The sequence below is a fragment of the Eretmochelys imbricata genome, chromosome 7 (assembly GCF_965152235.1).
Source record: "Eretmochelys imbricata isolate rEreImb1 chromosome 7, rEreImb1.hap1, whole genome shotgun sequence".
In the NCBI taxonomy this organism is placed as follows: Eukaryota; Metazoa; Chordata; order Testudines; family Cheloniidae; genus Eretmochelys; species Eretmochelys imbricata.
Genome location: NC_135578.1, coordinates 7,112,613 through 7,118,612, shown reverse-complemented (window position 1 = coordinate 7,118,612; position 6,000 = coordinate 7,112,613).

Below are 6,000 nucleotides of genomic sequence, written 5' to 3'. Positions count from 1 at the left end.
GGAAATCTCCCTTCACCCACTTTCCCTAAGGACCAGCTTCTGAAGACCCCAAAGGTGATGATAAGAGGGGAAATTAAAAATGAATCATGCTGGTACTAAATATCCTATATTTTGTTCATATAAATGATCACCGCTAAGCTTCTCCTTGATCTCCATTAACCTCTGTCCTGGGAGCTTAGAACATGAAGCAAAGCCTTTGGGATTAATAGTTATTGGTAGAAACCATGAAAAATTCAGCAGCTGAACACAGTTTTCACCCCCAACACAAGCAAAGTGCAGTGGTTTTCTATCATTTTACTTTCAAACTTGGGGGGGAAATGATGTGGTTTTGGCTGAGTTTTGACTCTTTGGGTTCATGTAGACCCAAGATTATTCATGGGATGCTGATGTGGCTTGGACAGCATTTGCTAAAACGCCTGACCATAGCCTGTTCAAGAGAACTGCTGTTTATTTCCAGTAGTGCCCACAGTGCATTTTAGAAACAGAGAAGAAAGCACAATCCCTGCCCAGCACAGATCACAGACTAAGGCCAGGCAGACAGACAAGAAATGGGGAAAGGTACATGGGGCAATAGGTAAATATAAAGTTGGGTTAAACATATCTAAATGGGACGTGAAAATCATAACCTAGTTTGACAATGTTTAGGGGAATACCTGGCTGGGAGGTCCAAGACTAACTATGCGACCTTCTCCCTAACATCTGCCTGAAACCCCTGTACAATACCACCACTGTAGGGAGGGAAAGGGCTGTGTACAGAGCTGATACACATATAATTGGGGAAGAGCAGTTGTAGATTTCCTTACAGCTGGCAGTTCACTCAAGAAATGAGGAGCTGGCAGGAGCCTCCCTAGCTGTCTGGCTGGGGTGCTGAGAGACCCAGTTCAGATCTGTAAAGCTCTTTGAGAGCCTGTGCTGGAAGGAGCTATTGCAGTGCAACACAGTATTGCTACTCCATTCTAATTCCCCGAGATAATCAGGCTCCAATGATCACCGGAGAGCCCTGAGCCAGCATGCAGCAGCTTGCACCCCACACCATGGGGCCCTTGAGCTTGTAAACAGTCTGCGAGCTTGTCAACTTGTCCCTGGTGGGGTGAGGCCTCAGTGGCTGCAGGTTTGGTAGCACGCTGGAACCAACCCTGAGACAAGAAACTGCTGAGCACCTCGCTGCCCCAGTGACATCATTCAACTATCCCATGGGGACTGTGAAGCTTCACTAATTAATGTTTATCAGGGGCTTAATGTCCCTTGCAAGAAATAAAGTAGAATTAGAATTGTAGTAGTTAGAGATGGCAAAGGCCCATTAGATCACCGGGTCCGGTCTCCTGCAAAGGCAGATTATGGTCTCTGTCATCACGCAGATCTGGCTGGAGCATCCTCCTGCAGCAAGCCCTGGCATGGCAGGCCTACCTGCCTCAGTTTCCCTCCTCCTTCTCCTCCTCCTCAATCATTTCACTTCAGGCTCTCTTGACACAATAATACCTTCCTTGGGGCTGGATTATTTTAAAACATTATGCAAATGGTCCAAGACATAAGCCCCAAACATGTAGTTCATTATCTCCCCAGTGCCAGCAGTCATTAAAACTCAAGACATCTTGTTCCTTTGACGCCCCACATATCACATGCTGGCACCTTCAACCACACCCAGACTCTGTCAATCCTCCCATGTCCTTGTACCAGGACAGCCTCCCCAGCCCTTCCAAGTAGAGTGAAACCCCGCGCTGCCCAGCAGGACCCCTCACAGCCTCTCTCCGCTGGGGAGCATCCCTCCCTCCCTCTGGTCCTCTCCTGGTTCCTCTGGGTCCAGCTCTCCAGTCCTGCATATGTCAGCGGGTAAGCTCTTCTGCTGCCCCCTTGCCTTCAACCCTCTCCTTGGCTCTGGCTTTCCATCTTACAGCCAGCAGGTACCTCCCTCTGCTCCTGCTGCCTCTCCTCTTCCTTCTCCGCTTTCAGCCCTCTCTGGCTGTCTGGCCCTGGCTGGGATGCCAGTCAGAGAACCCCTCTTACTACTCTCCTGGCCATCCACCAGGAAACACCTTGTACTTCCTTCTGGGAGCCTCTCCAATCCTCCTGATCTCTGCTCGTCACCTGCCCGACAGCCAGTCTCTGCTCTGACTCACTGGGATTCTCTCCACTGGGTGTCTCCCTGATCCTTTACAGCCCCTGGGTGCTGCTGTGCCCTCTTAAAGGGCCAAATGGGAGCACCTATCCTGGTTCAGGAGCGTTGGACCTATTTCATTCACAGGAGCTAGCCACCCTTGGACAGTCTCCTGAAAGGGCATACTGGATATTTCAGTTCCACTTGCTCTTAGCTGCACTGCTAAGACGGGTTCTCATGCAACAGAGTGAACTGTATATTGTTTAAGTGATTTTGATGGACAACTTCAAAACTGCTCTACTGTGTGTCACGGGCTCCACGCTGTTAATAGCTGACAGAGATTTTCCTTCTGCTTAAATAGCAGGGGCTGACCATTTGGAGGGACCATTTGCAACAATGGATTTCTGAGTGTCTAGAATGAGAACAACATTAAAATCCTATTGGCTAGAATGGATGAGTTACACCTGATGTCAGCATTTAGGACTCGGCGGAGAGACCTATAACTAGTCTCCTGACTCATGCCGAGAGCCAGACCAAGTGAGCCTTATTGGTTCCAGCTAAGGAGGATAAAAGGCTTGGAAGTCACTCTGCAGCAGAGTGAATAGAGAAAGCTGAAGCTTTTGTCTACTCTAGTGTCCTTTAACTTAACAGTAAGTGCAGCTCTGAGAAAAGAGGGAATCCAGTGCACAAGTGTACTGTGTGAGGAGCAGAATGGGAACACCACCCGTTTACCTCACAGTATTATAGCACTAGTAGGAAAAGAACCCCCACCCCCAACGATCTGTCCTTGTGTCCTATACTATATAATATAGCAGCAGAATTGTTTCTTCATAGTTTTTCAAAAATTTTCCAGGAGATTTCAGTGGTTCTCTCAGATCCAGGCACCAACCGACGGAAGAGCAGCCACAACTCATGTGATATTCACATGGAGCCCAGATGAGTTTAGCTGGGGCAGGGCTGTCACAAAGCAAATCATGCGAACCAATGCTGGGAATAATCTACACCCTGTTCCCAGCAGAAACACAGTCTCTTCCCACTTGCAGACTCAGACTTGTTGCATGAATTCTATCAGTTGGATCTTATTTCTGATTAACAGCCATGCAGAAAATCCCACAAATAAACTATAAACCCTTCTCTCCTAGCTATGCTGCTGTGTCTCATGTTTAGCAGACAGACTGAGCGTTCGATCCCTGAGGAATTTAGTCAGCTTGGTCACTGATTCAGCTGTACTGCACAACCCACAAGACAGAGAGGCATGTCATGGCCCTCTGACTGGCAGGTTGGACAGCCAATTGGAGGGACAGATACAGCAGACTAGCAGATGCTAGGCAGTTGTTCTTGGAAGGCCAAGACACTGCCGTGCCACCAGCTTTCAGGTCAAACACAGAGCAGCGGCAGATCTTTGTAATAAAAATTCCAAGTTAGAAGAAGCAGGGAGAAAGCTTAAAGAGATGGAAATGGACAAACAAAATAGTACTGGACTGAAAAGCCTTTGTGGTGATCTGAGGTTCTTTTTGGAAATTTGCTCACAACATTGACCCTCTGAACATTTCCACTCACCTGTTCCCATCTTCAGTCCATAGCAGGCCCATTCAGAGGTGTTTACATCCCGTATTTTGGTCTGGATCCCCAGTCCTCAGGAGAGGGTGAATATTGGCATTGAAAGGCCACTGGACCGGGACTCAGGAGACCTGGGTTTTATTCCTGGCCTTTCCACTGTCTTGCCTCAGGCAAGTTGTTTGGCCTCTTTCTTCTCCTTCCCTTTGTCTGTCTGGTCTATTTAGATTATTATGCCATTCAGTACAGATTGTTTTTCATTGATGTGTCTGTACATCACCTAACACAACGGGGGCCCCACCTCAGCAAGGGATTTAAACACTACTGTTATACCAATAACAGTAATCATGCTCCAAAGAGCATTTTTACCCCTTTTACAAAATGGCCGTACTCTAGGTCTCTATTTGGGGGAAAGGAGCAGAGCAATACCTTTTAGCTGGACCAACGACAGCCTCCTGCATGTTGATACTAGAACACAAACATCATGTTGAAGCAGAGTTCATTGGGCTGTCTTTGGAGGTTAGTGAAACCAGTTTGGGTTCAGCTATCTCTAAACAATTGCAGCCAGCCAACAGACAACTCTGCCGTAGGCACGGTCGTGATCTTCTGTCCATACCTGTCAGAACACTGGTTCCCACAGACCTTCTTATAGTCCAGCTTCACAGGTCACCTTGGCATAGAAATAGCCAGAGGGAGATGAAGTGTGAGGGGGAGATAGCTAGAGGGCTGGTGGCAAATGTATGGCAGACTGTTAACGTGACATCTGACAGCTGGCTGTGCAGGAAGCAAAGAAGGGCTTATTTGTTTCAATTCCAGGATCCCAATCAGCAGCAATGTTGTGGGTGGTGTGTGCTCACGGTCTCAATTTAGGAACCAAATTGAGCATTTCTTGCTATTCCAGCTTCACTCATGGGTAAGACTGCTTGGATTGCTGAGGGAAAACCAGGTGTAGTTCGAAAGCTTGTCTCTCTCACCCAACAGAAGTTGGTCCAATAAAATATATTGTCTCACCCACTGCATCTCTCTGAATTCAAATAGGGCTTTCAGCTTCAGGGAGCGTGGAGCTCATCTGGGAAGGGATAACTGCCTTTTTTTTTTCTGCTCAAGTTTCAGCCTGGGACAGTTAATGACATTCTGGAGATGCTTGCAGAACTTTGGCCCATGGAAAGCATGTTAGGCCCATGTCCTTCTCAGTGGGAAAAATCTAGTAGGGAGATGTTGGTGTGGGATTATCAACGCCTTTCTGTGGAAGGGCAGGGTGCAGGCTTCTCTTTAGGAATTGGTTCAAGAAGCCATTTTTAATAATCTCTCAAACAATAAAAGTACATTGAAAAAACTATGTCAAAAGAACATTATTAAGGTTGTAAAGTCAGAAATGCCAGAATTAAGGATTCCTGTGCAACCTTAATTCCCCCCCCCCCCCGTGTGTGTGCACCTTATGAAACAGTCTTTAATTACATGACTACATTGTATTTTTTTCCATAGGATCCCTGCCTCATTTAGTCAGCCTTTAACAAACGTCTACCACACAGGTGTGAACTGTGATTTTCAGAGGCCACCAACTTAGCCTAATTTTGGTGGGCTTTCTCTAGGGCAGTAAAAGGCACACTTGTGACTCCAGGGCAAGAACCCTACCAAATTTCAGCTCTATAGCGTGGACATGTTTTAGCTTCGGTTAAAACATTTTAAATTTTTCCATAAACTCATTCTGTGAAACAGCTGAGCTGTTTCTGCTAGAACTAAAATAAATCAATAAACCAGCCAGAGGCAAACACCCAGCCTGGAAAACTTCAGCTTGAACAGTTAAAGTTTGGAAAAGTTATAAGCAACTGAAAACAGGGTCCTATAATGGAAAGAGTTAGGCAACCTTTCTACCAGCTCCACCTATTGTAACTAATGAAGGAAAGTATGAAATAGTTGCATTTGAGCAATTCAAAAAGGGAAAGACTTGGATCAGCTGTGGAAAAGATGGACATTGCCAAAAATATTGTCATGCACCCAGAAGGGATTTGCTCAGTTTCTCCCCCTGGCTGCCAGGTACTCTTGGGACAGCAGATAGCCAAGCTGCCTCTTCTTCCACTGTGGCTGATCCCCTGACTGGATCCAAGTTAGCCTGGAGCAGTCAGGAGGGGAAGGTAGATGTGGCCAGCTGCCTCAATGCCCAAGAAAGGAAGGACAGGCAGGGGCAGAGTGGGGATGAGTTGATTGGTGAATAGCAATGGGAAAAGAATAGGAGATAGGGCCAGAAGAAGGGAGGCTAATGGAGATGAAGAATAGAGGAGGCTGCTCTAGAAGCTTTTGTCTTAACCACCTATGGATCAGCTGAACAACCTCCTCTCAAGTTCTCT